Source organism: Hylobates moloch, unplaced genomic scaffold (assembly GCF_009828535.3).
Source record: "Hylobates moloch isolate HMO894 unplaced genomic scaffold, HMol_V3 SCAFFOLD_242, whole genome shotgun sequence".
Classification (NCBI taxonomy): Eukaryota; Metazoa; Chordata; class Mammalia; order Primates; family Hylobatidae; genus Hylobates; species Hylobates moloch.
In genome coordinates this window covers 1-26786 of record NW_026652517.1, presented here as the reverse complement: position 1 = coordinate 26786, position 26786 = coordinate 1, and the positions used below count along the sequence as shown (strand labels likewise).

The 26786-nt window shown below is 40.9% G+C and overlaps 1 pseudogene; it reads right to left on the bottom strand.

Annotated features, from left to right (window-relative positions):
• Positions 1-10165: 10165 nt before the first annotated feature.
• Positions 10166-15952, bottom strand: LOC116464164 (angiogenic factor with G patch and FHA domains 1-like; annotated as a pseudogene).
• Between the last annotated feature and the right edge of the window lie 10834 nt (positions 15953-26786).

Sequence of the window (26786 nt, the reverse complement as noted above, 5' to 3'; positions counted from 1 at the left end):
GAAAGAGAGAAGGTCCTAGCCCAGTGGCGATACAGTGACTTTTCTTTCATTTCTCTCTTTTATTTCCTTTCTGTTTTTCTTTTCTTTTCTTTTTTCTTTTCTTTTCTTTTCTTTTTTTTCTTTTCTTTTCTTTTCTTTTTTTTTCTTTTTTTTCTTTTTTTCTTTCTTTCTTTCATTCATTTATTTATTTGGAGACTGAGTCTCACTCTGTTGCCCAGGCTGTAGTGCAGTGGCCTGATCCCGGGTCACTGAAACCTCCACCTGCCAGGTTCAAGCAATTGTCCCACCTCAGCCTCCCGAGTAGCTGGGATTACAGGTGTCTACCCCACCACGCCCGACTCAGTTTCGTATTTTCAGTAGAGACTGCGTTTCACCATGTTGGCCAGGCTGGTCTTGAACTCCTGACCTCGTGACCTACCCACTTTGGACTCCCAAAGTGATAGGATGACAGACGTGAGCCACTGCATTCAGTGTACAGTGCCATTTCTTAGAAATCACTCACGGAAACACAAACTTATAGGTCATGTGTAGAGATTTTATTATTTATTTATTTATTTATTTATTTATTTATTTATTTATTTATTTATTGCTCAGGGAGGTGGGGGGATGGAGTTTCGCTCTTGCTGCTCAGGCTAGAGTGCAATGGCATAGCGGGCTCAAGGAGTCAACCTATGGCAGAGATGACACGTCGGAGTGTAAGGACCGCAGCAAAAGGTGGCAGGGCCCACGCTTTTAAAGGCTGAAATCCCGGCGGCTCAGGCCTGTCATCCCAGCACTTTGGGAGGCCCAGGAGGGCGGATCACTTGAGGTCAGGAGTTTGCTACCAGTGTGGCCAACATGGAGAAACCCTGTCTCTACTAAAAATAGAAAACATTAGCCAGCTGTGGTGGTAAGTACCTGTAATCCCAGCTACCGAAGAAGAATCACTGGAAACCAGGGAAGCAGAGGTTGCAGTAAGCTAAGAGAGCACAAATGCACCTCAGCCTGGGTGACAGAGTGAGAGAGACTCAGTAAAAAAAAAAAGAAAAGAAGAAAAAAAAAAGAACAGGCCCAAATACTGCATTGCCAGGAGTAACAAGGAGCTTACTTAATGGGTAGAGTTTTGTTTCTGCAAGTTGAAAGAAGGTTCCTATGAATGGGAACGATAGTTGCAAAACAATGTGAATGTAGTTAATTTTTCTTAGCTGCACACTTACAATAGGTAAAATGGTTAATTTTATGTACACTTTACCACTATGTAAAAAATAATTTTTAAATAAACAAATTATAGCTATCTGCAATATCATGAATTAATACCGTAACTATAATATTGCATAGAAGAAAGTAGATGTAAAAGTATACATATTATACAATTTCACTTATATAAAATCCAAAAAGTGAACGCAACTGAGTTTCTGGCTTCCAGTAATAAGTAAAGTAGTTTGTTGAATACTTCACAGATAACTGTAACAAAGCTCTTTGGTCACAGGGCTTCAGCACTGCAATCCCAGCATGCACCAGGCTCAAGGAGAGTGCGCTAATCAGTGGAGGAAGGGACGAGGCTCCGCATGTCTCGCTGGTCTTGCTGGGAGATGCAGTCTCATAAACGCTCCCAGTCCTTTGTTCACAGGGCTGCAGCATTACAATCCTAGCATGCACCGGGCTCAGGGAAAGTGCGTGTCACTAGAGGAAGAGGCAGGGCCGTGCGCGCCTCGGTGGCCTTGCTGGGAGATGTAGTCTCATAAAGACTCCCACCCTTTCGTCACCGGGCTGCAAGACTACAGTCCCAGCATGCACCCAGCTCGGCGACAGTGCGCGTTACTGGAGGAAGAGACTGGACCGTGGGCGCCTCCTTCTCCTTGCTGGGAGATGTAGTTTCATAAAGACTCCCAGACTTTCCGGTCCCGTGGCTAAAGGACTACCATCCCAGTATGCATAGGGGTCAGGGACAGTGCGTGTCACTGGAAAAAGAGGCGGGGCTGTGTGCATCTCCCTAGGCTTGCTGGGAGATGTATGCTCATAAACACTTCCAGTCCTTTCCTCAAAGAGCTGCAGGACTACAATCTTAGCAAGTCTCGGGGACAATGCGTGTCACTGGAGGAAGAGACCGGGTTGTGTGCACCTCCCTAGGATTGCTGGAAGATGTATTGTCATAAACACTCCCAACCCTTTGGTCAAGGGGCTACAGGACTACAATCCCAGCGTGCACCTGGCTCCAGGGCGAGGCGCAGACCTGGAAGAAGGGGCAGAGTGGTACAAGCCCCACCTAATATGCTGGGAGCTGTAGTCCATTAACTATTCTCAGCCTGTTTGTCGGTAGGCTTCAGAACTATAATCCTAGCATGTACCGGGATCAGGGGTGAATAGCCCTGGAGGGAGGGGCAGAGAGGTGTGGACTTCCTGGAGTCCAAAGCACTGCTGGGTTCTTATGCTATGCCGACTCTGCAAGGTGAGTACAAAGGTGAATCTGGAGGGCAGGTCTGGGCTGAGCATTGAGGAGGGTATTACCCTACGAAGATAGCTTACCTTTTCCCAAATCGGGCGGGTTGTCCTCACCCGACTGGCACTATCCTTCTCAGGTTCCTCTTTCAGTTGAACCCAGGGTTCTTTCCAGAGCATTACGTCTTCTGCAGCCCAGGGCGCTGCCTTCTTTCCTAAACTGCTGCGGAAATTTTCCTGATGTCTGAGACACTGTCCATTGTGCCGCAGCCCTCTTTTTTCTCTAGCCAGAGCACACACTCAACCGTTTTTGAGAGAAATCTTCCACCTGGCCTGCTTGTGAGCAGCTTCAGAGCTCTACAGGGGGTGACAAAGGCTGTGGCTTCCTGGAAATATCACTCTCAAAGTCGCCTTTTTCACGAATGTTAAAGTCTAGGCATCAGAAAGGTTAATTATTGGGTTGCACAAAATCTGCTAAGAGCAAAGGAAAAAACCCCACTTCCGAGGCGTGAGTCTTGTGAGCCGTTTTCATCAACCCATTTAAGTGGACATGCTCTGAAATACAAACTGAAGCTGCCGACTATTTAGGCATTTTACACTTGAAATCAATGCTCTCATCTCAAGTCAGGCCTGGCTTGCGAGCGGCTCAGAGCCAAAAATGGGACCTGATACGTGAGGAACAAATAGTGTTCCAGCTTTATGGGGGCAACTTTTAAGATGTGGAGCACTTGGGGTCATTTGAAACACTCTATCTTCAGTAGGGACTTTTTCTTCTAGAAAGCATTTGCATTTTGATTTTATCTGTCTTCAAGCTGACCCTTTGTTTATTTTAATAGTAAAAAACACATTCCTGTGTGGAGATTTAAGATGCTAAAGAGACATGCAATGTATGCACAAATGTGTACAGCTACTGCACTTGTGCACCCAGAAGACAAATCAGAACATGCTTACTGTAACATTTCTTTCCGCCTTCTTATGAATAATCATGCAAAACTCCCACTCCAGCAATAATTAATGCTGTTTCACTTTTATGAGCAGGCTGTCCTGGAATATCTTTCTCAGACTGTACCATCTATTCTGCTTTTAATTTTCAAAATATTCTTTTTTTGTTATAAATTATGCTGTGCTTCTTTTGCTGTGTGTCTCTTGTTTAAATTCTTTTAAACTAAGAAGATCAGAAACAAGGTATTACATCAGCCATCAACAATTCTGGTGCCATGACCTGGGGAGAGGCTTGTCTGCTTCATTAATTTCAGTTTCCCTTTACTTACAGTGAATATTATGGCAGTTCCAAACTACCGAGTTAACTATCACTGCTTGTTCCAGAGCTGTTTCAGTGAAGTTCTGGGGGAAACGTTTTTAAGTCACCTGTATTCTTTAGAGAGAGAATATATGTCTGCTCTCCTTTTGGCTGCTGCTTCTGTAGTATCGATAAACACACTAACCACAGGGGTTGCCCTCAACATTTCATATTTGGGCTACCTTGCTGCTTCGTTTCACATCTTTCTGGCCACAGTTCAGACTCAGCTTATTGTTTGCTGTCCCTTCAGCAATACTCGATCGCCACCTAGTGGTTATTATAATGTATTTTCTGGTCAGGTTTTCTGTTTACAAAATTTTTGTTTTGTTTTGAGCTGCACATTAAGAGAACTCTGTCCCTTCAGGCTTTATGCACTTCCCAGCTCCTTGAAATTGTTCTTCAACAGGCTTTCTTTGCTGAACAAAAGATGCACAGTCATGTAGATGCCCGGTCACAGGGATTGCACCTGAGCATTCCAGGTGTTATAACTGGGCATCACAAATGGCAAACCAGTGAATTAGGGCAAGGCTTGTCAGCCAGACATCTGTCCCCCAGCCAGCAGTGGGAGTCATCTCGGAAGGGCTGGAGATGTCCACCGCTGGAAGAGCTAGGACGGTGTATGGAAAATGCCTATGGCCTCCTAGAGCTTCAGTTAATTGGGTTTTGAGGGGATGCGCTGGACACCTTGGTGGTTCCACTTGGCTCATGAGGATGCCCACAGCCTCCTGGACTTCAGTAAATGTTCTGTCATTGCAGGATTCTGGCACCGTGGGAGCCGCTTCCTCTACTGTCACTGAAACACCCCTGGGATGTATATCTAAAAATTAGAACAGCTTTTGGCTAAATGAACTTAGAAAAATGAAAACCTTGTCTTCTTTTGTAACACTATTTAGCCTGCCTACAGATTAGCTGACAAAACATGGCTGGAGAATGAGACTGGAACTTTAACTCCATCCTACAACTAGATATTTTCTGTAGAAATCAGGGAAAATGGTCTGAAGTATCCTATGTGCAAGCCTTTATGGCCTGACAACAAAACCCAGCTCTATGCAGCACCTGCGGGCTAAAGCCTAGTAAGCCAGAAAGCCCCTCAGAAGCATTAGAAGATCATCTCTTATTAAGGGGAAGGGACCCCAGACCCCACAGCCCAACACCAGCTCCAGACAGGGGCCTTCAGTGTCCACACCTCCCTTAGAATCCCCAGCATCCCCCACACTATCATAGTCTTCTGTAGAATCTAAGCTTGTTTTACCTCCTCCTTATGCTCCTCTCCATCGGTCTTTGCCAGGTACAATAGAGACCAGCCCAGCTGCGGTTACTCACAGTGGGACTTCATATCATCCAGGGCCAGAGAAATTGCTCCCCTTACAGGAAGTCCAAAATGGAGAGAATACCATCAGAGTGCTTGTTCTACTCTCAATAAATGATCTAATCCAATATAAGCAACAACTCTGATGGCCCTCAGACAACTTCAGCGCATTTACTGAAGGCTTCCAGGCTCTAACTTTGACCACCATTCAACTGTACCATCAATAAATGGACCGAATGACTGCTGCCAACTTAGCTGCACAAAATTTTGCTTATTGGCAAAAAAAATAGAAAATACTTTAAAGGTTTGTTGCTTTCACCATTTTAATGCAAAATACTTTTGCAGCACAAAGGTCACCATAAGGTGAAGCCTTGGGAATCCAGTATAAACTATCTCAGAAAGCCTCAATGGGTCTGCAACAAGCAGCAGAGGGCCTCAATAGACTTCAACAACATCTGGACTCCATGGCCACTGCAGTCCGACAAAACCAAAGAGCCTGAGATCTTCTCTCAGCTGGGCAAAGAGGAGCATGTTTATATCTAAAAGAAGAATGCTGTTTTTGAGATCAATCAGCTTGGTTTAGTCCAAGAAAATATTAACAATATCATCACCCCGGCAGACAAAATTGAATCTCCAGGAACTTCCATGGGAACATGAAAGCAATATCTATTACCTGCCTTACTCTCTTTAATAGTAACAGTCATTACTATACTTTCAGCTTTTACTTTTTTTCCAATTTTGTTTAAAATGTTAACTGATTTCTTGCTCTCTGGCTTATGGCAACTCCATGTTTGAATGATGGTTTTGCAAGGCTTTCAACATTTGGCTGCCAATATCTTGCCCACTGTTTCCACAAATGACATGGTTTACACCAGGTTAGATCACACAGGAAGAAACTTTAGGGCCCAGGCTAGGCAGAAATAAAACTGACTCAGCAGGGAAACAGCTCCAGAAAAAATGATCTAGCCCCTCAACCTCCAATATGATTATGACCCTAAGATCTCTTAGGGGGAAATTGAGGCAGAATAGATAGTCAAGAAAATGACCTCCTGACATTGTGACATTTCTTTAGCTCTGACTCTCCCCTTCTGCCATAGCCCTGACAAAACCGGACGTGGTGACGTATAACTAGACCTAGTCACCAGCTAATATGACTCTCCTCTTTTGCCTGCACCCAGCATATTTTGAGTATTGTGACATATCATTTATCTCAACACCTGCAGGATGAAAGGCTCCTGCCTGAGGCCAGCCATCAGTAATAATTGTCATTCTCCCACATGAACACAGCCCATAATTGAGGTTTTGAATCTCACACCCAGAGGCAGTCAAAAGTTGGAAAATTGGGTCTCATAAGTGGATGTTGTCCACAAGTGGGTTTGTGACTCCCTGATCAAGATCCAAAACACTTGTGAGGCTGTGACTCCACTAAGATAACTCAGTTTTCAAAAGGCATTAAGGCGGTCATGGAAAAATCCATTCCACCATTGAGATTGTGACTTATGTATATAGATGCAACATACAGGAGGCCTTGACTCTCATACCCAGAACCGGCACTTATGTGGGCTTGTTAATCTCATGTAGGGACTTTCATGCAGGTGTGATTCTGACGTACACTTCTATGTCGGATAGTTAAATCCATGGACTTTCCTGCAGACGTGATTCTGATGTACACCTCTATGTGGGATTGTTAATCTCATCCATGGTCGTTCCTGCAGGTGTGATTCTGACGTACACCTCTATGTGGGATTGTTAATCTTATCCATGGACCTTCCTGCAGGTGTGATTCTGATGTACACCTCTATGTGGGATTGTTAATCTCACCCAGGGACCTTCCTGCAGGTGTGATTCTGACGTACACCTCTATGTTCGTTGCGGTTAGCCGAGATCGCACCACTGCACTCCAGCCTGGGCGATAGAGTGAGACTCTCTCAAAAGAAAAAAAAGGAGGCAATGACCTTGCTTCCTGCCTCTGCCTGAAGTTAGGGGTCCCTTACCTCTGCTGGCACCTACCAGTCAAAGTGGATGGGGTCAGGGGTCAACTCTCAGCCGAGTGCAGGGCCCTTCCCCTCTCGCTACCCCACACAAGTGAAGCTGCTGGTCATAGCTGACCCGGAGCTGCTCTGTGTCCCACAGTTCCTTGCTGAACCAGTGGTATTTATGGGGTACAGTGTGATGTTTCACTGCATCATACTACACGGTACAGTGAGATGCACTGAAACATCACACAATCCTCTGTAAACATGTGTAATCATCATGTGTTAATTATATGATGTTTCACTGCATCACATTGTAGCATATACACTGTACAGTGATCGAACCAGTGTAATTAGCATATTTAACACTTTAAATATTTATTTCCTTGTGCTAATAAAGTTCAAAATCCTCTCTTCGAGCTATTATAGAATAAACGGTACATTATTATTAGCTATATCCATCGTACTGTGTAATAGAACATCAGGATTTATTCTTCCTAACTGTAACTTTGTACCCAGAGACAAAGCTCTCCCCACTCCCTCATCCTTCTGCCATCACTAACCTCTGGTAACCACCATCCTACCATCTACTTCTATGTGATGGACTTCTTCAGATGTCACATGAGTGAGAGCACGTGGTCTTTTTCTTTCTGTGCCTGGCTTATTCCACTTAATATAATGTCCTCTAGGCTCATCCACGTTGACACAAATGACGGAACTTCATTCTGTTTTATGTCTGAACATTATTCCTGTTTGTGTGTGCATGTGTGTGTATGTGCGTGTGTGTGTGTGTATGACATTTTCTTTATTCATTCTGTAGATGGGCACTTATAAACTGTTGGTAGGAATGTAAATTACTACAATCATTTCCCATTTCTATAGGGAGAACAGCATGGAGGTTTTTCAATAAATTATAAATAAAACTACCATATGATCCAGCAATCTCATTACTGGGTTTATATCAAAAGGAAATAAAATAAGCACGTCAAAAAGATAACTGCACTTCCATGTTTATTAAGCAGTATTCACAACAACAAAAGCCATTATTTATTCTTAGTATTTCTTAATTTACCTTTTTTTCATATATTACACCCTAAACTTTTAAAGGATTCATGTCTGGTTTCCAATTTCTGAAACTTAGGAGTCACTGATTCTTTGACTATTGCCTTCTTGTTTAAAGAGTCTAGTAAAACAATTAAATGCTTTTTATTTCTTCAAAATTTAACCTTCACATATAAATATATTTATATTTTCTATTAATTTGCCCTCTATAACATATATGACTACATTAATTGTGATCAGCATTTCACTTTACTAGTCCTCTTTTTGGCTCAGCCTATTTTAATATGCAATTTATAATGTTGTCCATTAAATTGTTTTACAACACTTTCAATACTTTACTTTTCATTTGCCTTTTTTCCAAAGATAGATTGAGAAGCTCGTAGTTTCTTTCTACATTATTTTGGTTTCTTGTTTTTCCATTATATTGACTTAAACATTTAAATATAAATTCAATATCTGAGATTTATGTGCCATATTTCTTCTGATGCTTCACCCCAGTAGCTCATCTCCTTGTGTGCAACATAATTTATCATTTAATCCTCACATATGGGAGACACAACATTCCAATGCCGCAGACAGTTTCTCTTTGTTTATTCCATTTGCCTTGCCAGAAAGGACCAACCCACATGTGCCTGACATTCTTGTGATCAGACGCATCTGAGTGGAGCCCTGGCCTCTTAGGTTGATTACTTCTCTAGATCACTACCTTTATTTACTTCCAGTCCTGGGGTGTTTTCTTAATTTCCTTTGAACTATGTTAGGAATTCTGTGAATTCTTGTAACTTCTTGGTGATTTTAATTGTGGGCATTAAGTGTTTAAAGTAAATTATTTTTCTGAAAAGCAGAAATATCCATAGTTACATATATGAGTGAAATATTTTACATAGATTTGGCATATGGCATCTGTCACTACCTCATGAGAAATTCCAAGTTTTTTCATTTGAAACGCCCCTCCCATCAATAGACCATATTGTAATAATTTGTAGAATGAGATTACTTTTATACCATTAGAAAATTAATTATATATTTTGTACCTATTTTTTAAATACTCCACTGCAATAAAGAGTGTATGGTAAAAGTATAATTTTCTCTGACATAAAACTAATATGAGTAAAATTATTTACCTGAATTCAGAACTTTTTGCTTCAATTGCCATTCTTTCTCATTAGCACTTCCCTAATCCATAAAAGATATCATTTGTATTTTTTAATTCATAATTTATTGAAATGAGTTATTTAACATTATAATGCTTTATGGCAGTTTAGGACATTTTCAATGAATATATTGAGCTTGAGGCCCTGGCTAAGTATTCCTTTTGTACTAGAAATCAGATTTTTCTGGGACAGCTTCATTGCCTGCAATGGTATTTATAAAAAGTATGAATGCCAGCACATGGACTATTTCAACACTGTGCTCATTTGTTCATGTATAAACATTTCATTAGCTATGAAAGAAACCAAATACAAATGCTGAATGTATAGTACATATCAACAAATTCGGAGTCTTCACCGAAGAAAACAATAAAAGACGAATTTTCTTTGACATGTCACCTGTTCATTAGTTCTTTAATATGATTTAGGCTTTTCCAAATATAAGAAAATTTAGGACTCACTATCCATGTTTTCTCAACATTTTTTTATCTAGGTCCTGAAGAGCATAAAAAATACTGTATATTGTCAGATTTATTTTTATAGACATTCATTGTTTCTTTTGCTGTATTTCCTGTGCATCTTAGTATGAATATATGGAGACAAGGACAAATGTACATTTAAGTGGTTATATGAATTTTGCTTATATGGCTAATTTCTTATATGGATGTTGTAAATCACAAGATAAAATAGTAAAGTTTGATAAACTTATCTGTGCCCTGTGAACTTTAGCTCACTTACTGTATAACTTAATTCAGTCACTAACAATTATTTTAAAAAGTGTTTTTTAAAAGCTGCAAACCAAACTTTATTACACACATCTGAATCAGGAAAGGGTAAACTGTGACACAGTTTTTTTGTGCCACTGACTTTTTTGGGGAGAAACGTTCTGCAATAAAATAAGAGTTTCCAAACTACTTTTTAAAAAGCTTGAGTTTTCCTCTGTGATTAACCTTCACTCCTCAGTCTCTTTTACCCAAAGAAGGGTTCTTAGGTCATCTTTCTGAAGTTTAGTTTCTGGAAAGTTTTCAGCAAACCTCTCCTGTGATTTGTCCTAGTTTCTGTTGTTGCTGTTGTTGTTCTTGTTGTGGAGAAGGTGAGTCTCTTTAATCAAGGATGGTTTGTCTGTCTCCAATCCTGCCTGTGTTTGCCGAAGCTGAAGCTGTATCAGAGTTTTTATTCTCCCACCATCGTTCCCCAGGCCTTCTCCTGTTTTCAACACTTCTTTTCCAACATCTTCTGACCTTTGTCAGTGTCAGTAATTTCAGAATGAACAGATGCAGGAGCATCATCTTTTTTGAAATTTCCTTCACTTCCAATCTGTTCCCTATGTTTTCCAGCTCTATCTTTGTATTTTAGATTCTCTAGTATCTTAACATCTTCATAGTCTCTATTCTGTAAACCATATTTACTCATATATTTTAAAAATCCTTTTCTTCTTTCCAGTTTGTTTCCTTCTTAGTTCATGTTGGTCCAACAAATGATTGATCTTTCTTATCAAGGAAAATGTGCGCTCTAACCTACCATGGTTCACATCCAACACAGCTATCACTGTCAGGGTGAATGTAATAAGATTAGGAGTTTTGATATCATGATCTTGCTGATCTGACAGTTCAGTCATTCACTTTATTTGGAAGACTAACGTCATTATAGTAGGTCTGACAATAATCTGACATTGACCAAGGAGCATGGTTCTCTGTGAGTACTTCTACATCAGACTTTTATTACCTCCATTTCTCCCACAGTGGAGTACATTACTGAGTTCTTCCAGCTGCGTGAGGAGCCCCTGGAGGTTGCTCGTTTCTCTCCAGTCTCTCCAAGTTTTACTTTATCTCCATGCTCAAGTTCATAAGGGTCACATTTAGTTTTCAGCTGAACAATCCATTTTCCATGAACAATTGTTCCATTTTGACTGCCTGATCCAAAAGGACATAAGTTTGTAAGTCATGGTCAAAATGAATTTCTGCATGAAACTTACACCAACTTCAGGGATTCGAAGAGTATGCTCCATATCATTTTCCCTTCCAATTGTAGCAGGTTTTACAGCAGTAATGACGAAGAATGATCCTGTCTGTAACACAGGTGATCTAATGACAATTACTCTCATATATGAGGGCCACACTTTTTCCTCATCTTCCTCCTCAGCATCTTTCACAGTTACATTGCCTTCACTGTAATGCCTTCATCATAACTGCCCTCGGCTGGAGAGTCTGTAATTTCACCTTCTTCTGGTTCACTATCAGTGTCTGTCACTTTCTCATCTTTAAATAAAGTTGAATTGAGATGTTTTCATTAAGAGGAGATTCCATAGTGTTTCCACTAACTGGAACAGTGAATTTTGGGGAAGTGTTTCTGAGATGAATGCTTATTTTGGCCTTTTCTTCACACTTGTAAAATTGTCTTTCCCACTGCATCTTGTATGTTCAACACTGACGGTTTCTTGATCCTCTGAATTCAAATCCTTTTCCTCATTTTTTTCTGTAGGAGTGTCTGGATCCTTTCTTATTTTTTTATTTTTGTTTTGTGCTATAAATCTGATAAGGCTGCAAATCTACTTGAGAATGAAACCGATAGCGACCACTTTCCACATCACAGTAGTAATAAATTTGATCATAATAAATTTGATTCTCAGAATCTTAATAGAAACCAGTGCTGTGGTCAAAATACAGTCCAGCATTTTCATCAAAACTAAGTGCAATCTGTGATAAAGCCGCTTCTGCTGCAGCTCTCAAACTTCCAGCTAATGATGAATCTTCTAAGGATATACATCTAAGGATGTATCTTGTGCTGCCAATGCAGATGCTGGCTCCTGTGAATTTGAGGCAAATGACCCTCTTGTCTACATTCAACATTTGCTGTTTTATCAGTACCAGGGTGAACATCATTTTCTATTTGTAACTGGTCTTTAGAATTCAAAGTAGGAGTTTCAATATCCTGATCTTGCTGATCTGACAGTTCAGTCACTCACTTTATTTGGAAGACTAACGTCATTAGAGTAGGTCCGACAATAATAATCTGAAATTGGCCAAGGACCATGGTTCTCTGTGAGTACTTCTGCACACTTTTATTATCTCCATTTCTCCCATAGCGAAGTACGTTACTGAGTTCTTCCAGCTGCGTGCGGAGTTCCTGGCAGTTGCTCCTGTCGCGGGCTTAGGGACGGGGAGGGGGAGGGGCGGCCAAAGCGAAGGCGCTGGCGGTGGGGACGGGCCGAAGGAGGCCGTGAGTTAGGGAGCCAGACTGCTGAGGCCTCGGAGGGGCTGCGCGGGGCCGAAGCGGAGGCCTGCGGAGCCACGGGCCACGGGGGCGCACGGGCAGCCACAGGCAGCCTCCCCGGCCTGGACGCCCCGAAACGCGGAGCCTAACGGGGCTGCGGCAACGAGCAAGGGGACGGCGATGGCCCTGCCGGATCTGTGCGGCCTGGTGTCCTGGGAGAGATTGCACCTTCTCCAGCCACGGGGGCCGCAGGAGGAGCGTCGAAGTCCAGGGGCCAGAGGCTCTCCCGCCGTTCTCGAGTTGAGCTGGAAACAGTGGCCAAGAGTGTTTTAAATCCAGTTTCCATGTGGCTAGATATGACCTCCTGGTTACTCTTATTTTTCCTCCATTCGTTGAACTATGATTGACAAATTGAAAAGTGTGTATTTTTAGGGTGTACAAGAGTGTTTTGAGATGTGTATACGTCTTTAGATTATCTCAATTAAGCTAGTTAGCATATCTATCCCCTTACATAGTTAATACATTTCTGTGTGTGTGTGTTGGGAACACCTGAGATCTACTTTTGTAACAAATTTCAAGTACACAGTATTGTTAACTATAGTCACCATTGTGTACATTAGGTCCCCAGCAGTTACCTTATAACTGAAGGTGCATCCCTTCCATGGATATCTCCCCACTTTCCCCACTTCCTAGCCCATGGGAACCACCGTTCTACTCTCTGTTTCCATGGCTTTTTAATTTTAATTTTTGTTTACTTTTTTAGATTTTACATACAAACAAGATCATGCAGTAGTTGTCCTTCTGTATTCAGCTTATTTCACTTAGCATAATGACTTCAAGATTTATCAATATTTTTGTAAATGAATTTCATTTTTAATTAAAGCCGAAATTATATATCTCTCAGTTTATTTATCTGTGTCAGAGGAGTGCAGATACCCTTGATGATACTGATTTATTTCCTTTGGCTATATACTCTGAATTGGGATTAATGGTAGTTCTAGTTTAAAAATTATAAGGAACCTCCATACTGTTTTTCATAATAGCTGCACCACTTGACATCCTCAGCACAAGTGTATAAGTTCTCTTTTCTCTGCACCCTAACCCTTTTTATATTTTGACTTTTTGATAAAAGGTATCCAAACACCGTGATAGGGTGATACTTCATTGTGATTTTCATTTTAATTACTCTGATAATTAGTGATGTTGAGCATTTTTTATATACCTATTGGCCATTTGTATATCTTTGGAAAAATTGCTATTTATATATTTAAATATTATATATATTTGCTATTTATATATTTTTGCTATATATTATAGCACAAAATTGCTATTTATATATTATTATAATATTAATATTATAATAATATAATTATTAATCAGGAAATTGCTTTTAATTCTGCTGTGGATTCTTCTTTTGTATTGATTAGTGTGATATATATTTTGGATAGTAACGTATTATCCTACATATGGCTTACAAATATTTTCTCCCATTCCATATAATGCCTTTATATTTTGCTGATTGTTTCCTTTATTGTGCAGAAACTTTTTACTTTGACATAATTTTTACTTTGACTTGTTCATTTTTGCATTTGTTGACTGTGTTCTTGGTGTCAAATCTAAAGCATCATTGCCATGACCAGTGTCAAGGAGGTTTTTCCCCATGTTTTCTTTTAGAGGATTCATTATTTCAGTTCTTATGTTAAAGTATTTATTTCATTTCAAATTCATTTCGTGATGGTATGAGAGAAAGGTTTACTTTTTGTCTGTGCATAGCTAGTTTTTCCTACACCACTCCTGGATGTGTTTATCCTTTCTCCATTCTGTGGGATTGGTTGACTGTATATTTGTGAGTTTCTTTCTGGGTCCTCTATTCTGTTATATTGGATTTTATGTAGGTACTGTACTATTTTGATAGCTACAATTTTGTAATACAGTTTGAATTAGGAAGTGTGAGGCTTCCAGCCTTTTTGTTCTTCTCAGTATTTGGCTATTTGGGGTCTTTTGTGGTTCCATACTAATTTTAAAATTGTTGTTCTGCATTTTTAATAAAATGGCATTAAAATTTTGATAGAAATTTATTTAACTCTGTAGATCACTTTGTGTAGTATGGATATTTTAACAATATTTTCAGAATCCATGGACACAGGATATAGTTCCCATTTTGTATTCTTCATTTTCTTTCCTCAACATTTTATAGTTTTCAGTATGGAGATCTTTCATATTCTTTGTTAAACTCATTCCTAAGTATTCCATTCTATTTGATGATATTATAAATGGAATTATCTTTATTCCTTTTTCAGATATTTTGTTGTTACTGTAAAAAAATGTAACTGATGTTCATATGTTAATATTTTATCCTGAAAATTTACTGAATTTGTTAGTTATAACAGGTTTTTATTTTTCTTTGTGGTAAAATGGTAAGTATTCTGAACTCTGGGTAAACTTTAAATTGATAGTTGCTATTATCTTTAAAAATTATTTAAATTATGACCAGATAGATTCCTGCTTTCATGAATTCAATAGAATTCAAGTCTTCCCATTTAAAATAATTTTGTGTGGTTGGCCTGGGTCCTGGGGATTGGGGGCACCCCGTGGGAGCTGGGAAATTCGTGGGGGAAGGAAGGGAGAAGCAGTTAGAGAGGGGACTGAGCTGGGGAAGCAGAGAGGGGCTCCAAGACAGCCGGGAGGAGAGAGGGTCGTGTGGAAGACCCAGTGGGGAGAGAGAATGGGTCAGAAAAGGAGGAAGGGTGAGAGTGGGCACAGGACGGCTTCCCAGCGTGACAGGGAACATTGCTGACACTGCGGGCCCCCAGGGAACAGTGCGGGCAGGGTGGGAGGGAGTGGAGAGGACCCGGTAGGCCCCAAGGTCAGTGTGGAGAAAAGGACATTTCCCGGATCCTTCTCATCTGCCCAGCGTTCTGTGGGCATGGCCCCCCCCAGGGGCAGGGGAGGAGGTGGCTCCCGGCGGGCTCGAGAACTAAGGGGCGCACATCTGCTTCGCAGGGCTGGGATGACAGGGGAAGCCTGCTGTGGATCTCGCTGGCCCCGTGGGTGGTTGCGGGGGAGCGGGCGGGGCCGAGCTCAAGGGGCCAGCGCTGGGGCCTGCAGGTGGCCTTGGAGGAATCTGCAGGCACCAGCTGGTGCAGCGGGCCTTCCTGGAGACCAGTGTGGACAGCGCCCTGGACACGCTCTTCCCAGGTGGAACATTTGTGAAGCTGGAATTTAAGCTCTGGCAGACAGAGAAGCGGCCGGAGGAAGGACTGGAAGAAACGCAAGTGCAAAGTCCAGCCCGAGGGGAGGAAGCAGAAATGGCTGGTCTGCGTCAAACTGGGCTGTGAGGATAAGGTTCTGGGCAGGATGGTTCACCGCCCTCCAGAGATGCAGACTTCGTGGGAGCTTGAGGAGCACCAGGAGACCTGGTGCAGCCGGACGGAGTGGGCGGTGAGGACTCCACAGCTGCTGATTCCCTGCACAGTTCGCCTTCTCCAAGGCCCTGCCCCCAGCGGAGCCCAGAACTGAATCGCATGGCTCCCCCTGGAGCCCTGGCAGGGGTAATCAGTGGAAGACCCACCTCCCAGGGAGAAGACCCCACTGTATCCCCAGATAATAAAACTGTTCTCTCGCCCCGAAAGTAAATAAATAATTTTGTCTGGTCTTTGAAAATGTGTATCCTCTGTCTACTGGACAAAATGCTACCCATTTATCCATATGCCTAATTAGTCAAACTTTTTAACATTACTTTTTATTAGGAAACAAAACAGTAAATTTGTTAACGGTTTTAATATCATCTAATATGATTGAAAATATGTCAATTTGTCATTGCCAATGAATCTTTGTGTTATTTATTTTACTGTTACATATTCTGTCCATAAATTTATAAGGGGCTTAGAATCTTGCCTAACATATTGTATGTGCTAAGTACCAACTACTCTAACGCATCAAATTATCTTTCTGTACCATTCTTAAAATACAATTAATTTTTATTAAATTTTTTTGCCTAATCTAATTATTTATGAAAATTATGAGGTGTATTCACTTTGTCCTCTTGATAAAAGCCAAAGTTTTTTTTCCTCTCTCTTATTTATTTATTTATTTATTTTGAGACGGAGTCTCCCTCTGTTCTCCAGGCTGGAGTGCAGTGACACGATCTTGGCTTACCACAAACTCCACTTCCCAGGTTCAAGTGATTCTCCTTCCTCAGCCTCCCGATTATCTGGGACTACGGGTGTGCTCCACCCCCAGGCTAATTTTTGTATTTTTAGTAGAGACGGGGTTTCACTATATTGGCTAGGCTGGTCTTGAACTCCTGACCACGTGATCCGCCCACCTCAGCCTCCCAAAGCGCTGGGATTATAAGCTTGAGCCACTGCGCCAGGCCTTTTTTTGTCTTTATTATTACGTTAGATAGTACAAATGCAGCTCCCTCACAGAAGCATGTTGCATAATGATGAAGTATGGGCTTTTGTTGTGACAACATCATCTGAATGCTGTTTATTGTCCCAATTGGTTATTTTCTCATTCCTGAAACCTCTGCCAACCTCCCGTCTTTCTGAGTCTCCAGTGTCAATTTTTCCAGTCTCTATATCCACGTGTATGCATAATTGAGTTCACACTTACAAGTGAGAAAATGCAGAATTTGATTTTCTCTTTCTGAGGTTTTTCACTTACAATAATGGCCTCCGGTTTTATTCATGTCATTACAAAAGACATGATGTTATTCTTCATGGCTGAGTAGCATTCCATGGTATAAATGTAGAGCACATTTTCTTTATTTGATTATTGATTGATAAATTTAAATTGATTTCATATATTTGTTATTGTGAATAGTGCTACAATAAATATATAAGTGTGGGTATTTTCTTCATGTAATAAATTATTTTCCTTTGGGTAGATACCAAGTAGTGGGAGTGCTGAATCAAATGGAAGTTCTATTTTTTGTCTTTTTTGAAATCTCCATACTGTTTCCCATAGAGGTTGTAGAAAGTTACATTCCCACAAACAATGTATAAGTGTTCTCTTTTCTCTGTATCCTTGCTGATAGCTCATTTTTCTGCTTTTTAGTAATAGCCATTCTGCATGGTGTAAGTTGGTATCTCATTGTGGTTTTTAATTGGCATTTCTCTGATCATTAACAACTTTGAGCATCTTTTACATGCTTGTTGACCATCATTGTCTTTTTTTTATATGTTCATGTTCTTTGCTTGCTTTTCAATGTGGTTACTTGTTTTATTTTTGTTGAGCTGTTTGAGTTCCTTGTATATTCTGGACATTAGATCTTTGTCACATGCAAAACTTGTAAACATTTATCTCATTCCATAAGTTTTTTTGTTCACTGTGTTAATTAAAATCTCATTTTCCAGAGCTTTTTACTTTAATTGAGTTCCTTTTTTCTATTTCTGTTATTGTTACATCTGCTTTTGAGATCTTAGTCATAAATTCTTTGTCTAAGTCAATCTCTAGAAGAGTTCATCCTAGAGTTTCTTCTAGCGTTTTTATAGTTTCAGGTCTTACATTTTAGTCTTTTAATCCATATTGAGTTGATTTTTGTATATGGTGGGACATAGGGGTCCCATTCCATACTTCTGCATATGGCAATATAATTTTTACAGCACGATTTGTTGAATAGGATGTCGTTTTTCCAGTGTATGCTTTTGTTGACTTTGTAAAAGATCAGTTGTTTGTAGGTATGTGGGTTTATTTCCAGGTTCTCTATTCTGTACCATTGATCTATGTGTCAATTTATATCAGTACCATGCTGTTTTGGTTACTAAAGCCTTCTAGTATAATTTTAAGTCAGATAATGTAATATCTCCAGCTTTATTCTCTTTGCTTAGATTTGCTTTGGCTATTCAGGCTCTTTTTGTGGTTCCATGTAAATTTTAGAATTTTTTTTCTAATTTTATAAGAAATAACATTGGCATTTTTGTAGGAATTGCATTTAATATGTAGATTGTTTTGGGCAGTAGAGTCATTTTAATGATCATAATTCTTTCCATTCATGAGCATGGGATGTTTTTCTCATTTGTGTCATGTACAATTTCTTTCATCAGTGTTTTGTAGTTTTCCTTGTAGGGATCTTTCATCTCTTTGACTAATTGTATTTCTAAGCATTTTACCTTTTTTGTAGCTTTTGTAAAAGGAAATGACTTTTTAATTCAGTTCTCAGCTTGATCATCATTAGTGTATAAAAATGCTACTAATTTTTGTACGTTGATTTTGCATTCTGAAACATTATTAAATTTACTTATCAAATCTAAGAGTTTTTTTGGTGGTCTTTAGATTTTTTTGTATATGTGATATTATGTAATCATCAAAGAGGGAAAATTTGCCTTTCTTATTACAACCACATAGATGCTCCGACCAAGACCAATAGACAGAGTCCCTGGGGAGGGCACAGGTGACGGTATTTCTTTAAGCTGGCCATGTGATTATGGCTGGAAGCATGGGCTGAGAGCCACTTAGCTAAGCATTGCCTCTCAAGTTTCTAAGTTTCTTCTTCCTTCCTTCTTCCTTCCTTCTTTCTTTCTTTTGACAGAGTTTTCACTCATTGTCCAGGCAGGAGTGTAGTGGCACCATCTTGGCCCACTGCAACCTCCACCTCCCAGGTTCAAGCGATTCTCCAGTCTCAGCCCCCAGAGTAGCTAGGATTACAGGCACCAGCCACGGCACCTGGCTAATTTTTGTATGTTTCAGTAGAGACATGGTTTGTCCATGTTGCCCAGGCTGGTCTTGAACTCCTGACCTCAGGTGATCTGCCCACTTCGGCCTCCCAAATTGTTGGGATTACAGGTGTAAGCCACTGCTCCCGGTTGCCTCTCAAGTTTCAATGTGCCTAGGAATTATTTCCGATTCCAGCCTCTTTCTTAGTGATGTGATTCTGCAAGTTTGGAAGGGGTCCATGAATTGGCTTCTTTAAAAAGTCTCCTTTTAATGCTGATGTTTCTTCCACTACATCCAATATAGTAGCACTCAGCTAGGGAAAGTAGGCACAGCACAGAACTCCTGACACCCAACACTCTTACCACAATACAAATACTTTTGGCCCAAAGTGGAAACCACCAATCACCATTTTCAAACTTGTCATTTTCTGATGGCTCTTCACCATCTAGAAAACCTAGAGAAGGCATCAATGTTTGAGTAAGTCTGCATTTGGAAAACATGTACACATGAGTTAATACAATCTTTACTGAGCGTGTAATATGTGTTCAGAAGTCTGTTACAGAGCACTGTTCAGGAAACATTACATGATATGAGTTAATCCTCATAGCACCCTGGCAGTTGGGTGCTGAAGTTTTCTGCAATTTTCAGGATTTAAATAAAGGGCCTAGCATTTCTATTTCTTCTTCCATTTTAAAAATTATTCACCTGAAAAATAAAATGTGCAGAATAAAAGCTATATCGACAGTTGCAAGGGATAGAGAAAAAAGGGTGAACTGTTCAGAGAGATGTTTTATATTTATATTTACTTTCTTGTGCCTTGTGGAGCAGCCACTGGATTTGCAGGAATGGAAAACAAGTTGCTAGGTAGGATGTCTCTAGAAGCACTGGCTTCAATGAAAAAGAGATTATGGCCCCCAAAAATGCAATTATTTGCTTCCATTTATCTGCTTTTCTATTTTAGGAAATTGTGGGCACCAGCTCAGGAGGCAGCAGGAGCCTCAGCCCAAATCTCTGGTCTCCTTTAATCAGTTCTGAGGCAGCAGGAGCCTCAGCACCGAATCTCTGATCTCCTTTAATCAGTTCTGTGAGAGAAGATTCTAGGGTGAATCCAGACCTGGATGAGACCTTACAAGAGGGTTGATCTGGCAGGACTGGAACAGAAAGTGGACCCCATGATTCCAATGTCCATGCTTGTGGAGTATTTCCAGTTCTGTCTTTCCTAAGCCTGCCCAACAGAGACTTGACTTTTAGAGCTTGTGTAATTTTGATCTGTTTTAGCCACTTCCCTGTCAATTTTTATAACACATGATAACAAGAAACTGAAGAAAAACCCTTAGGGATTTTTAGGACAATTATATGAGAAGCTAAAAACTTATGCCGGATGCAGTGGCTCACACCTGTAATCCCAGTATGTTGGGAGGCTGAGGCAGGTGGATCACGAGGTCAGGAAATTGAGACCATCCTGGCTAACATGGTGAAAACCCATCTCTACTAAAAATACAAAAAAATTAGCCGGCTGTGGTGGCGGGCCCCTGTAATCCCAGCTATTTGGGAGGCTGAAGCAGGAGAATGGCGTGAACCTGGGAGGTGGAGTTTGCAGTGAGCCAAGATCACGCCACTGCACTCCAGCCTGGGTGACAGAGTGAGATTCTGTCTCAAAAAAAAAAAAGAAACTTATTTTTACCAAGATAAAAGAAACAGAAATAATCACAACAATAACAATTATTCTTCTGTCCATGAATAGCCCTTCAGGCAGTGATATCAGAACTCGGAGGAACAGCATAAGGGAAGTGGAGCAAATGCAGCCAAAGTCCCCTGTGCAGCTCCCTTCTCACTTCCCACCACAGGATGCTGAATTCAGCCATTAATCCATTTGCTCTAGATGGAAAGTTTCTGGACAGTAGAAATCATGAATTCTTTATCTGTTTTTCTGATGGTCATGTGATGTAGTTTAGATGTCTGCTCTAAATCTGATATTGAATTTTAATCCCCAATGTGGCAGGTGGGGCCTGGGGAGGAGGTGGTTGAATCATGGGGTGAGTCCCTCGTGGCTCTGTGCCATCCTTGTGATAGTGAGTATTCATGAGATCTGGTTGTTTAGAAGTATGGGCCTTCCCTCCCCCATCTATCTTGCTTCTGCTTCTACAATGTGAGTGTCTGCTCCTCCTTCACCATGATTGTAAGCTTCCCCAGGCCTTCCCAGAAGCAGACACTGGTGCTATGCTTCCTGTATAGCCTGCAGAACCATGAGGAAATCAAATTCTTTTTTATAAATTACCCAGTCTCAGGTTTTTTAAATAGCAATGCAAGAATAGCTTAATACAACATATGAAAAGAAAGCAATTAATATATTTATCAGTTTGAGTCTCCAGGCCTCTGCCTTGCTTCAACTCGAAGAGCAGGAAGTGAGCAACCCCCATCTACTGCTCCTGATCATGGGAGTGTTTTCAGTTCATCTTAAAACATTTCAGTACAAAGCCCTGTGTTTTATGTATGACTCCCTAGAAGAAGGAGGGTGTCTGAAAGAATGGGTCTCTTTATGTATTTTTATTTCTGAGACAGGGTCTCTTTCCCTATCATTCTGGCTGGGGTGCAGTGGCTTACTGCAGCTTTGACATTCTGCCGATTCTCCCACCTCAGCCTCCTAAGTAGCTGGGACTACAGGTGCACACTACCACAACTGGATAATATTTGTATTTTTGGCAAATATGAGGTTTTGTTATGTTGAGCAGGCTAGTCTTGAACATTTGAGCTCAAGTGATCCCCCAGTCTCTGCCTTTCAAAGTGCTGGAATTACAGGTGTGAGCCACCACACTGGGCAGATGGGTCTTAACTGATTTTAATCAGGGCACCTGAGCATGGAAGACATACTCTTCATTTTTTTTCCCTAATACAATATTTTACAGTTATGAGGGAATTAGCCGAGATGGCCGAATAGGAACATCTCCAGTCTACACCTCCCAGGATGAGCGACACAGAAGATGGGTGATTTCTGCGTTTCCAAATGAGGTACTGGGTTCATCTCACTGGGGAGTGCTGGACAGTGGGTGCAGGACAGTGGGTGTAGTGCACTGTGCATGAGCCAAAGCAGGGCGAGGCGTTGCCTCACCCAGAAATTACAAGTGGTCTGGGAATTCCCTTTCCTAGTCAAAGAAAGGGGTGACAGACAGCACCTGGAAAATCAGGTCACTCCTACCCTAATACTGCACTTTTCCAATGGCCTTAACAAAGGGCACACCAGAAGATTATATCCGGCACCTGGCTCAGAGGGTCTTACGCCCATGGAGCCTCACTCATTGCTAGCACAGCAGTCTGAGATCAAACTGCAAGGTGGCAGTGAGGCTGGGGAAGGAGTGCCTGCCATTGCTGAGGCTTGAGTAGGTAAACAAAGTGCCCAGGAAGCTCGAACTAGGTAGAGCCCACCACAGCACAAGGAGGCCTGCCAGACTCTGTAGGCTCCACCTCTGGGGGCAAGGCACAGACAAACAAAAGGCCACAGTAACCTCTGCAGACTTAAATGTCCCTGTCTGACAGCATTGAATAGAGTAGTGGTTCTCCCAGCATGCAGCTGGAGATCTGAGAATGGGAAGACTGCCTTGTCAACTGGATCCTTGATCCCTGAGTAGCCTAACTGTGAGGCACCCCCCAGTAGGGGTGGACTGACACCTAACATGGCCGGGTACTCCTCTGAGACAAAACCTCCAGAGGAATGATCAGGCAGCAGCATTTGTGGTTCACCAATATCCACTGTTCTGCAGCCACCACTGCTGATACCCAGGCAAACAGGATGGACGTCCAGCAAACTCCAACAGACCTGCAGCTGAGGGTCCTCACTGTTAGAAGGAAAACTAACAAACAGAAAGGACTTCCACACCAAAAACCCATCTGTATGTCACCATTATCAAAGACTAAAGGTAGATAAATACACAAAGATGGGGAAAAACAGAGAAGAAAAACTGGAAACTAAAAATCAGAGCACCTCTCCTCTTCCAAAGGAACGTAGCTCCTCACCAGGAATGGAATGAAGCTGGATGGAGAATGACTTTGATGAGTTGAGAGAAGAAGGCTTCAGAAGATCAAACTACTCTGAGCTAAAGGAGGAAGTTCAAAGCAATGGCAAAGAAGTTAAAAACCTTGAAAAAAAAATTGACAAATGGTGAACTAGAACAACCAATGCACAGAAGCCCTTAAAGGACCTGATGGAGCTGAAAACCATGGCATGAGAAGTACGTGAGGAATGCACAAGCCTCAGTATCTGATGCGCTCAACTGGAAGAAAGGATATGAGTGATGGAAGATGAAATGAATGAAATGAAGCAAGAAGAGAAGTTTAGAGAAAAAAGAATAAAAATAAATGAACGAAGCCTCCAAGAAATATGGGACTATGTGAAAAGAACTTCCCAAATATAGCAAGGCAGGCCAAGATTCAAATTCAGGAAATACAGAGAACACCACAAAGATACTCCTCGAGAAGAGCAACTCCAGGACACATAATTGTCAGATTCACCAAAATTGAAATGAAGGAACAAAGGTTAAGGGCAGCCAGAGAGAAAGGTCGGGTTACCCACAAAGTGAAGCCCATCAAACTAACAGCTGATATCTCGGCAGAAACTCTACAAGCCAGAAGAGAGTGGGGGTCGATATTCAACATTCTTAAAGAAAAGAATTTTCAACCCAGAATTTCATATCCAGCCAAACAAAGCTTCATAAGTGAAGGAGAAATAAAATACTTTACAGACAAGCAAATGCTGAGAGATTTTGTCACCACCAGGCCTGCGCTAAAAGAGCTCCGGAAGGAAGCACTAAACATGGAAAGGAATAACTGGTACCAGCCACCACAAAAATTGGCCAAATTGTAAAGACCATTAAGGCTACAAAGAAACTGCATCAGCTGATGAGCAAAATAACCAGCTAACAGCATAATGACAGGATCAAATTCACACATAACAATATTAACCTTAAACGTAAATGGGCTAAATGCTCCAATTAAAAGACACAGACTGGCAAATTGGAAAAAGAGTCAAGACCCGTCAGTGCGCTGTATTTAGGAAACGCGTCTCACGTGCAGAGACACACATGGGCTTAAAATAAAGGGATGGAGGAAGATCTACAAAGCAAATGGAAAACAAAAAATGGCAGGGGTTACAATTCTAGTCTCTGATAAAACAGAGTTTAAACCAACAAAGATCAAAAGAGACAAAGATGGCCATGACATAATGGTAAAGGAATCAATTCAACAAGAAGAGCTAACTATCCTAAATATATATATGCACCCAATACAGGAGCACCCAGATTCATAAAGCAAGTCCTTAGAGACCTACAAAGACAGACTCCCACAAAATAATAGTGGGACATTTTAACACCCCACTGTCAACATTAGACAGATCAATGAGACAGAAATTAACAAGGATATCCAGGAATTGAACTCAGCTATGCACCAAGCAGACCTAATAAAGAGTTCTGTAGATACAGAACTCTCCACCCCAAATCAACAGAAGACATATTCTTTTCAGCACCACAGCACACCTATTCCAAAATTGACCACATAGTTGGAAGTAAATCCCTCCTCAGCAAATGTAAAAGAACAGAAATCATAACAAACTGTCTCTTAGACCACAGTGCAATCAAACTAGAACTCAGGATTAAGAAACTCACTCAAAACCGCTCAACTACATGGAAACTGAACAACCTGCTCCTGAATGACTATTGGGTACATAACGAAATGAAGGCAGAAATAAAGATGTTCTTTGAAACCAACGAGAACAAAGACACAACATACCAGAATCTCTGGGACATATTCAAAGCAGTGTGTAGAGGGAAATTTATAGCACTAAATGCCAACAAGAGAAAGCAGGAAAGATCTAATACGGACACCCTAACATCACAATTAAAAGAACTAGAGAAGCAAGAGCAAACACATGCAAAAGCTAGCAGTAGGCAAGAAATAACAAAGATCACAACAGAATGGAAGGAAATAGAGACACAAAAAACCCTTCAAAAAATCAGTGAATCCAGGAGCTTGTTTTTTGAAAAGATCAACAAAGTTGATAGACTGCTAGCAAGACTAATAAAGAAGAAAAGAGAGAAGAATCAAGTAGACGAAATAAAAAAAGATAAAGGGGATATCACCACTGATCCCACAGAAATACAAACTACCATCACAGAACACTACAAAAACCTCTGCACAAACAAACTAGAAAATCTAGAAGAAGTGGATAAATTCCTCGACACATACATCCTCCCAAGACTAAACCAGGAAGAAGTTAAATTTCTGAATAGACCAATCACAGGCTCTGAAATTGTGGCAATAATCAATAGCTTACCAACCAAAAAGAGTCCAGGACCTGATGGATCCACAGCTAAATTCTACCAGAGGAACAAGGAGGAACTGGTACCATTCCTTCTGAAATTATTCCAATTGATAGAAAAAGAGGGAATCCTCCCTAACACATTTTATGAGGCCAGCATTGTCCTGATACCAAAGCCTGGCAGAGACACAACCAAAAAAGAGAATTTCAGACCAATATCCTTGATGAACATTGATGCAAAAATCCTCAATAAAATACTCGCAAAGCAAATCCAGCAGCACATGAAAAAGCTTATCCACCATGATCAAGTGGGCTTCATCCCTGGGATGCAAGTCTGGTTCAACATACGCAAATCAATAAATGCAATCCAGCATACAAACAGAACCAAAGACAAAAACCACATGATTATCTCAATAGATGCAGAAAAGGCCTTTGACAAAATTCAACAACCCTTCATGCTAAAAACTCTCAATAAATTAGGTATTGATGGAACGTATCTCAAAATAATAAGAGCTATCTATGACAAACCCACAGCCAATATCATACTGAATGGGCAAAAACTGGAAGCATTCCCTTTGAAAACTGGCACAAGACAGGGATGCCCTCTCTCGCCACTCCTATTCAATATAATGCTGGAAGTTCTGGCCAGGGCAATTAGGCAGCAGAGGGAAATAAAGGGTATTCAATTAGGAAAAGAGGAAGTCAAATTGTACCTGTTTGCAGATGACATGATTGTATATCTAGAAAACCCCATCATCTCAGCCCAAAATCTCCTCAAGCTGATTAGCAACTTAAGCAAAGTCTCAGGATACAAAATCAACATACAAAAATCACAAGCATTCTCGTACACCAATCACAGAGACAGAGAGCCAAATCATGAGTGAACCCCCATTCACAATTGCTTCAAAGATAATAAAATATCTAGGAATCCAACTTACAGGGGATGTGAAGGACCTCTTCAAGGAGAACTACAAACCACTACTCAATGAGATAGAAGAGGATACAAACAAATGGAAGAACATTCCATGCTTATGGGTTGGAAGAATCAGTATCGTGAAAATGACCATACTGCCAAAGCTAATTTATAGATTCAATGCCATCCCCATCAAGCTACCAATGACTTTCTTCACAGAATTGGAAAATACTACTTTAAAGTTCATATGGAACCAAAAAAGAGCCCGCATCTCCAAGTCAGTCCTAATCCAAAAGAACAAAGCTGGAGGCATCACGCTACCTGACTTCAAACTATACTACAAGGCTACAGTAACTAAAACAGCATGGTACTGGTACCACAACAGACACATAGATCAACGGAACAGAACAGAGCCCTCAAAAATAATGCCACCTATCTACAACTATCTGATCTTTAACAAACCTGACAAAAACAAGAAAT